The sequence below is a fragment of the Bidens hawaiensis genome, unplaced genomic scaffold (genome assembly GCF_021521415.1).
Source record: "Bidens hawaiensis isolate Kalapana, Puna unplaced genomic scaffold, B.hawaiensis_p1.1 tig00015978_1, whole genome shotgun sequence".
Lineage (NCBI taxonomy): Eukaryota > Viridiplantae > Streptophyta > Magnoliopsida > Asterales > Asteraceae > Bidens > Bidens hawaiensis.
The window spans coordinates 27,197-35,451 of NW_027492440.1; the positions used below are offsets into that span (position 1 = coordinate 27,197).

At 34.3% G+C, this 8,255-nt stretch overlaps 2 pseudogenes across 1 annotated transcript; one reads left to right on the forward strand and one right to left on the reverse strand.

Moving 5' to 3' along the window:
• Nucleotides 1–1,110: 1,110 nt before the first annotated feature.
• On the forward strand, nucleotides 1,111–1,890 carry LOC143550261 (ethylene-responsive transcription factor ERF062 pseudogene; annotated as a pseudogene).
• A 1,574-nt stretch (nucleotides 1,891–3,464) lies between these two features.
• On the reverse strand, nucleotides 3,465–7,787 carry LOC143550244 (high mobility group B protein 15-like; annotated as a pseudogene). Its single transcript, XR_013138291.1, has 7 exons — nucleotides 7,570–7,787; nucleotides 7,400–7,478; nucleotides 6,665–6,827; nucleotides 6,544–6,588; nucleotides 6,418–6,480; nucleotides 5,582–5,988; nucleotides 3,465–4,063 (listed from the first exon to the last, which is right to left on the reverse strand). The product of XR_013138291.1 is annotated as a high mobility group B protein 15-like (transcript).
• Between the last annotated feature and the right edge of the window lie 468 nt (nucleotides 7,788–8,255).

The following is an 8,255-nucleotide window of genomic DNA, read 5'->3' on the forward strand; positions in this document are numbered from 1 at the left end:
ATGCTTGTGTGTGTCATAACTGAGTTAACTGAGATAAAGGAGTTTTGTTAATGAAGTTAACATGAAATTTGGCTGTTGTCACACACCTTCCATTGAATTGCACGTCGACACTGAAGAAAGTACTCAGATGACAAGTAATGGTGAAGGACCTCAGCTAGATCTAAGTTAAACATTATAGTTAAGTAAGGTAGTTAAAAAATTATTTTTCCAAAAGTAGATTTGAACAAAACAAGAGGTTGCAAACTTTTAATATATGTTTATGTTGTTGACCTGCTTAATTAAGTGGGTCATGATCAGTTTACATGATTAACATGTTTAATGAAACACGTCGACCCTAGACCGCTAATTCTTTCAATCCGTTTTTATACAACCCACCCACACGAATATGACATTTACAACTTGATTATTATCTATCAATGCATCCCTTTTTGACAAGTTTTGGTAAATGGATTAAACATGCCGCATCAATGTCACACGATTTAAGTGCGTGCTGTTAAAATTAATGTTTTTGACCCGAATAAAAATATGAGTTGTGTTTGGGTTGAAGAATTCAACCCGTTAACCCGTAACACGCCAACCCTACGTGATTACATCCTTATGTAGAACAATTAGCTTTTCTTTTATTGTATAATATACTTTGGATTCATGTATGTGCCACTAATATATATGCATAGATCTAGAAAAACACAAGAATGACTTGCTCATGCTTGAGGTTTTCCTTCCAAAAGTATAATAAGATAATGTTGTAAAACATGTTGGCACCTAATGTCTTTCCTGTAAACATGTGCCAGTGGTCCTTTTTATTTTGATACCAAAAGACAATCAACATTATCTTATATTATCTCCTAATCACATTCTTAATCTCATTCTTACTGGCTAACCAATCAACAAGCTCAATAATTATCACAAAAACAAAAAGCAACATTAGGCATCACATGTTCACCACTAATAAACTCATAAACCCTTAGTAACCTCACCATCAGGGAAGAATATACACATTGCTATGTGATGAGCTGTCAATATCTAATTGATCTACAAGGTTCTAGTTACATCTGGTGGTACATTTGTTGATCATTAAAAACCCTTGTTTTGTGTCATTCTAATGCATCAATGGAGAATCATCAGTTTCCTAATATGGTAAACTTTCCTTATTTTCAAGAAACAGGAAATATGCAACCAAACCAACCCGAGGGTCTAACCGGTGTGCAGCCGGGGCCGGGTTGGTTTGGGCCCAGTCAAAACTTGGTGAACCACCCGTCGAAAGGCTCGGGTGGTTACCAGCCGGGGACAATGAAAAGTCAGCCAATGAAGCATACTAGGTGGCGAAATGTCGATACTACCCTTGGAAAGACTTCTATTTGTTCACCAAGGAAGTTGTTTAGAGGGGTAAGACAAAGACACTGGGGGAAATGGGTTGCGGAAATCCGGTTACCAAGAAACCGGACCCGCGTGTGGCTCGGAACGTTTGAAACAGCCGAAGAAGCCGCATTTGCATACGACACGGCTGCGTATTTGCTAAGGGGTGATTATGCGCATCTAAACTTTCCAGATATGAAGAACCAGCTGAAGGGTAATTCGGTAAATGGCCACACTAAAGCTCTTCTTGAAGCAAAGTTGCAAGCTTTATCAAGTAACAATAATAAGGGTAATGTTGTGTCACCCCCGGGTCCGGAAATAGGGCTATTGGGAAGTTTAGTAACCGGTAATTGTGCGGGTTGTGAATTTCAAAATCAGGATAAGAAACCGATTGAAGCGGGGGAGTCGGATGGTGTTGAAGGGGTTCGGTTGAGTCGAATGCCATCTTTGGATATGGATATGATTTGGGATGCTCTTCTAGTTACCGATTCGTAACCAAACAAGTTCACGTCAGTTTCAAGGTCACACGAGTTCAGGTTATTTCCAGGAAAAGACGAACCCGTAAGCATGGTTAGCTAAACGGATGACAGGTCAGGTATGACTTGCTAGCATGCAAACACAACCTGTTTAGCACCTCAAATTAGCAATTATTTTATTTTGCAAAGCTGTTGCATTTTTGCTTTTTTTTTTTCTTCTTTTAATTTTTTGTGTATTCAATTGATTTCAGGTTTTTGTATTGGTATGCTAAGTGGTTGATGAAAACAAAAAAATGGTTTGACTTTTATTTAATTAAAATATTGGATTTTTATATTGTCATATTCAGTTCCAACTTGAGGATTTTTATGGGCCCACTTTTACGTTTAAGACTTTAAGCATCTTCTGGAGCAAGAATTAGGACCCACTTGTGAAAGTGGGCAGCAGCCTTACATTTTTTTGAACGGCGACATTCTCAGTTAAGTGATAACGTGATCGTATTCACGGTCCCATCACTTTCGGTCCAGACTATGTTGACATTATCGGGATCCACGCTGGAACCTAAGGATCATTTGGCATTCCCGGTAAAACCCCCGCTCATCCCGCCCGAAGACACGACAGGCTTTATGCATCAGGGAAAATTCGGTCGGCATCAAGGATCGAACCCGGGTCTCCCCTTGTCTTCCCATCCTTTGCCTGGCCAACTGGGCTAGCCCAGCTGGTTGGACAGCAGTCTTACATACTTGGGAAAATAAGTTAATAAAATAATTAAATAAATAATAAATTACAACATGTAAAACCTAAAAAGGTTGTATGACATTCCGATACACAAAAAGTCGACATGTACATGAGGCATGCACCTCACTACTTCTTAAGCCGCGTTTTCATACGCTTTTTGAGTTCAATTACGCCACTTGTACAGCTCGCTCCTTAGCTACACAGACGCAAATGGGCCCAAACCTGTGGTCTCCTCATGCCTAAACGTCCTTACTAAAATTAAGGCAGGGACTTACTAAACAACTCACCCAATTCATAATACAAGTTTATAAAACAGAATTAAAAAAAGTCGTAAATAACAGGAGGCTGGTATCCATCATCTCCTAGCCTTATCTTGCATAACCACCACCCAATAAATAAGGCGGCAGATTTGCCGCCTTATGGGATTGCTGCACGTCGCCTTCCCTGATGCATTGACCTGACATGGGTTGACTAAAGTTAAAACAGTCAATACCTTTACTCCTGTTGCTAGCTCCTTCACATTTACCCATATTCAACGCGCCTAACTTAGACGGGAGAGTGGGTTAGACCTAAATCCAACCTATTGACCTGATCTGACCCATGACCCAAGAAATGGTCCATGATCCAATTTGTTCACTAATCATGGCTTGACCCTTAACAGCACTAACCTATAGATCTATAAGACCTCCATTGACATGCTTAAATAATAAAAGTCATGTGGTTTTACATATTCTTAATAGACAGAATAAACAACAAAACAAGCCAATTTGACCAAATTAAAATTCATACCAAAATATTGTGTTTCTGACTGAAAAAAGACTGCCACCGGCATGCATAATTTACCAACGAAAACATAACAAAACGCATAATAAAATAACAAAAAAAAAAAAGACAACTGATTTTAAAGAAACCAACCAAAACATAACATTCATGACTGCTATCAAAACTTGGGTCTTGATCAAGAAACAATCTTTTACCTTAAATTCTCCAAATTTATGCCTTCATTATTAACCAACGGCCCGTTTTCATCAAACACTTCCAAATCTTGATCTTGACGGTTGGATGACTTTGTCTTAATCTCATCATTCATATCAGGAATCTTTTCAACTTGCTTTGAATCATTCTATTGGATACGCGCTAGCTCATTATCATAAACTAGCGGTTCAGTCTCAAGAACAGCGGTTGACTTTTGTTGACCCACCTGGTCAACATTTTCAGCTCCCATTTCAAGATTAATGATCTTACCTGAAGTTTCCTCACCGTCACCTTCAAAGCTGCTTTCGTCATCATCGTCACAATACTCAGAATTCGGCTCGTTTTCGTTAATTTTATGAGAATTTGCACCGTTGACTTCCATATTTGAGCTCATTGTAAGATATTGTTGTTGTAAAGGAGTTGAAGTGGTTAAAGTTTGACCTCTTTTAACACCCTCTTTATAGATCTCCATTTCACTTCGGTATCTTTCTTTATCTTTAACCGCCTTTTCCTGGTAAACCTGAATTACAAAATAAAAAAAAATCAATACAAAGGTCATACACGCTTTCTCAAACAGGTCGGTTCAAGTTATATTCATCTGTAGCGGATCAACAAGTAGAAAATAAAGTTAAAAAGTCTTTTAAATTCTAAAACCTCCCAAACCACTTTGTCAAAAATAAAAAAAATCATTGAAATACTAACTTTTGTAATATTACAAATTAATTATTTATACAAAAAAAATTTAATTGGTTAAAACCCTTTGCAACCCTTCGTCAAAAATTAGAAAATTTAAAATTAAATAACTTTGTAATCTTGCACATTAACTATTCATACAAAAATTAATTACTAAACCAGAATAGTATACATTTAAAATATTGCACATTGACTATATATACAAAAAAATTAATTAAATTATTGAACATTTATAAATTCATAAAACCTCTTAAACCCCTTTGTCAAAAATTGGAAAATTATTGAAAGAATATAACTTTGTAATAAATAATCAAAATATTATACTTTTGTAAACTTGCACATTAATTATTTAGAGAAAAAGATTACAGCTTTTTGAAAATGAAGTATTTAAAACTTATATTTATAAAATCTCCTTAATCCCTTTGTCAAAAATGGAATACTATTAAAAATAATATAACTTTGTAATCATAATAGAGATAGTATACTCTTGTAATCTTGCACATTAATTATTTAAATACAAGAAATTAAAACTTTTAGATGATTAACTTATTTGACATTTAAATGCATAAAACCTTTTAAATGCCTTGTCAAAAAGTGAAAATTTATGGAAATAATATAACTCTTTAACCAATAATAGAAATAGCATACTCTTGTAATACTGCACATTAATTGTTTAGACAAACAATTAAAACCTTTTGACCACTAATAATTGAACATTTAGTTGCATAAAACCTCTTAAATCACTGTTGTCAAAAACTAGAAAACTATTGAAATATAATAGAACTATTAATCAGTAACCATAATAGTATACTTTTGTAATCTGGCACATTAACTATTTAGACAACAAGATATAACTTATTGGCAATTAAGCTATTTAACACAGGCAAAAACAGTCATTTCAACCCGTTTACTTAAACGGGTCGTTTCAAGTTATATTTCATCTATAACAATTCAAAAAGTAACAAAAAGACTTTTAAATGCATAAAACCTCTTAAATCCATTTGTCAAAAATTTAAAAACTATTGAAATAATAAAACTTTGTAATCCTGCACATTAATTATTTACACAAAAAATTAATTATTTAACCAGAATAATATAATTTTGTAATCTTGCACATTAACCATTTATATACAAAAATTTAAATTAAAACCTTTTGACAATTAACTTATTTAACACAAGAAAAGATCCCACGTATGAAACCGTATACTTAAATGGGTCAATTCAAGTTATATTTCATCGATAACTGGTTAAAAATCAGAAAATCATTGTAAAAATTATAACTTTTGTAATCTTGCACATTAACTATTAACTATTTTAAAAAAAAAATTCAAAAGTTCTAACTTACCGCCTTTTCAGACTCGGTTAACTTACTCCACTCTTCACCAATCATCCTACTAACAGCTCGATCTTTGCCCGTATGCAATGACTTTAGCCTCGCGTGATGTTCAGCAAAAAAGAAATTATAACCACTTCGGTTAGGTTTCGGGTGAGCAGGATCACGCTTTCTAATTTCAGATTTCTTCCTGCGTCTTCGCCTCGACTTAAGCATGGTTAAACCTTGAGTTGTGTCCATGGTTACTTGACCCTCATGGTTTGGTATTATATTGTATGACGGGTTTTGGTTTTGTACGGCTTGATACAGAACGCCTTGTAACTGTTCTCCGCCTATTGTAACGGTACAAAGATACCCGCTTTCAAATTTTCCATCAAGGATACCGGTTACGGGTAAACCGATTAATGGGTGTAGAGGACCTGCATTGTGTTAAATTTAACAGTTTTTAATAATTGGTAAGAAAGTTAAAAAAAAATAAAGAATAAACAAAAATCCTTTTAGTGTTATTTAGAAATCAGCAATAGTACGGATTATCAGCAGTATATATCAAATTACCAAATTACCCTTCTTTTAAATACATGTCTTTTTTTAACAAATTATCAATTTTGGTCATTTAACTGTTAACAGGTTGACGGGTGATAAGCAAGTTGTAAGCGTGTTAGTCGAGTTGGTGGGTTGTAAAAAACCGGGTTAAACGGGTCATAAATGGGTTATATATGCCAACCCACAACCTAACTATTAAAACTTTACAGAAAAAAGAAAATCTAATTCGATATTAAAAAGCACACCTGAGTCAAAATTTGGTCAAAGTCTAAGTCATTGTGATATGTGTTAAGGATGAAAATAACCTTTACTCAACGCAGTCTCTTCTTCTGTAATCATCTTCTGCCTCTTCAACGCAGTCTCTTCTTCTGTAATCATATTCTGCCTCTTCAACGCGGTCTCTGGAATTTCAGGTAACGCAAGCACCGTGCCCGATGTTGAAGCGGGGGGTGTCGTTTTAGTAATCTGCCAAGCATCTAAACAAATACAACGTTAAACATAAAAAAACGCACAATAACAAATTAATATCAACAGTTTAGAATTAACACAAACCAGTAGGAATAGGAGTCCATGCTTTAGCCTTAAAATAATACACTTGTTCAAAATGATGAACCAGTGCCAGATAATACTTCCTCAATATAAAAGAAGAATTTGTAGCAGACGGGGGAAAGGTAAAACAGTTAGTCACTTCCCGCCATCTCTTCTCTTCAAGAACCTGAAATTTTAATCAAATAATTATATAACCAAAAGTGCGGGCAGCTGGGGTCACCCATACTGTAACTCTCTCTCCTCCACGTCAGCTTTACATCAAATTTTCTTAATTTGCCAAATTTTCCTAATGCGTCCATCTTTTTCATCCCACCCATACCGAAACCATTTTTCAATTAATTAATTCAAATAGATAAAATGTAATATTAAATTACAAAATCAATTTTAAAATGTAGAAACTAATATTAAATATATATTAAAAAAACATTTCATCAATTTAAAAATACACAAGACTAAATCTTAGCATATAAAACATAAAATACGCAAAACGACAATTTTTTAGTTCCAAAACGTGAATCCAAACACCGGATTAGACAACGGTTATGTACCCTTTTAATCCCACCCATCCCTAAACCATTTTTCAATTATTTATTTTTTTTAAATTAAAAAATAAAAATACAAGACCAAATCAAAACACGAAAAATAAAATAAAATACGCAAAACGACAACTTTCAACTTTCAGATCCGATACGCAAATCCAAACACTGCGTACGAGGTATAATACTAACGGTTATGTACCTTTCTAATGCCTCCGCGAGCCGTAACTTCCACAAATAGGCGATGCAAATCTAGATCCCTTCCACCAACAACAGGAATCCTACAACAAACATGTCCAAACAACCTTAAAAACATCCAAATCTTTACTCAAAAACATAACAGCTAGGTTTTAACAAAAGCTAAAATCTTACTTGAATTTGGTCCCCATAGCAGCATGAAACTTCCCAAGAACATCCAAAAATAAATTACGGCTAGCAATAACATCTTCATATTGAGCAATTGGTGGTGGATACAAATAATACTGCATAGGATCATTTGTAGAGGATGAAGCTGCCATTGCCACGTCACCACCTCAACTTGCACCAAATGTTTCTTCACTGAAGACACAAAAACAACATGCATAGGATCAAACAAGTGGGGCCCACAGTCCCAAACAAACAAAATGCCAAAATCTTAAAATGGTAACATATATGAATTTGCCCTAAATTCATACCAGAAAATAATATTATCAAGAATCCATTTAGACTCTGATAATATATTACCCAAATCAAAATCAGCATTATATTCATACCCATCAAAACAAAAACCGTCAAACCCCCAAAATAAAAAATAAAAAAATTGTAAGATTAAAAACTGAAAAATAAACCCAATAATAATCCAAAAAATTACTGAAAAAAATACAGATTTGGGATTAAGAAAAAACCCATTTGAACGCAAATCGTGCTTGTCAAATCGCAAAAAAAAAAATAATAATAAAAAATAAAAATAAAACAAAATCGAATCGATCGAATCATGTGGGGCTAACTAGAATGAAAAATCAATAATTGATGGAAACAAAAAGGTGAAAGAACCCTACTTGAACACATTTGGTGAACAA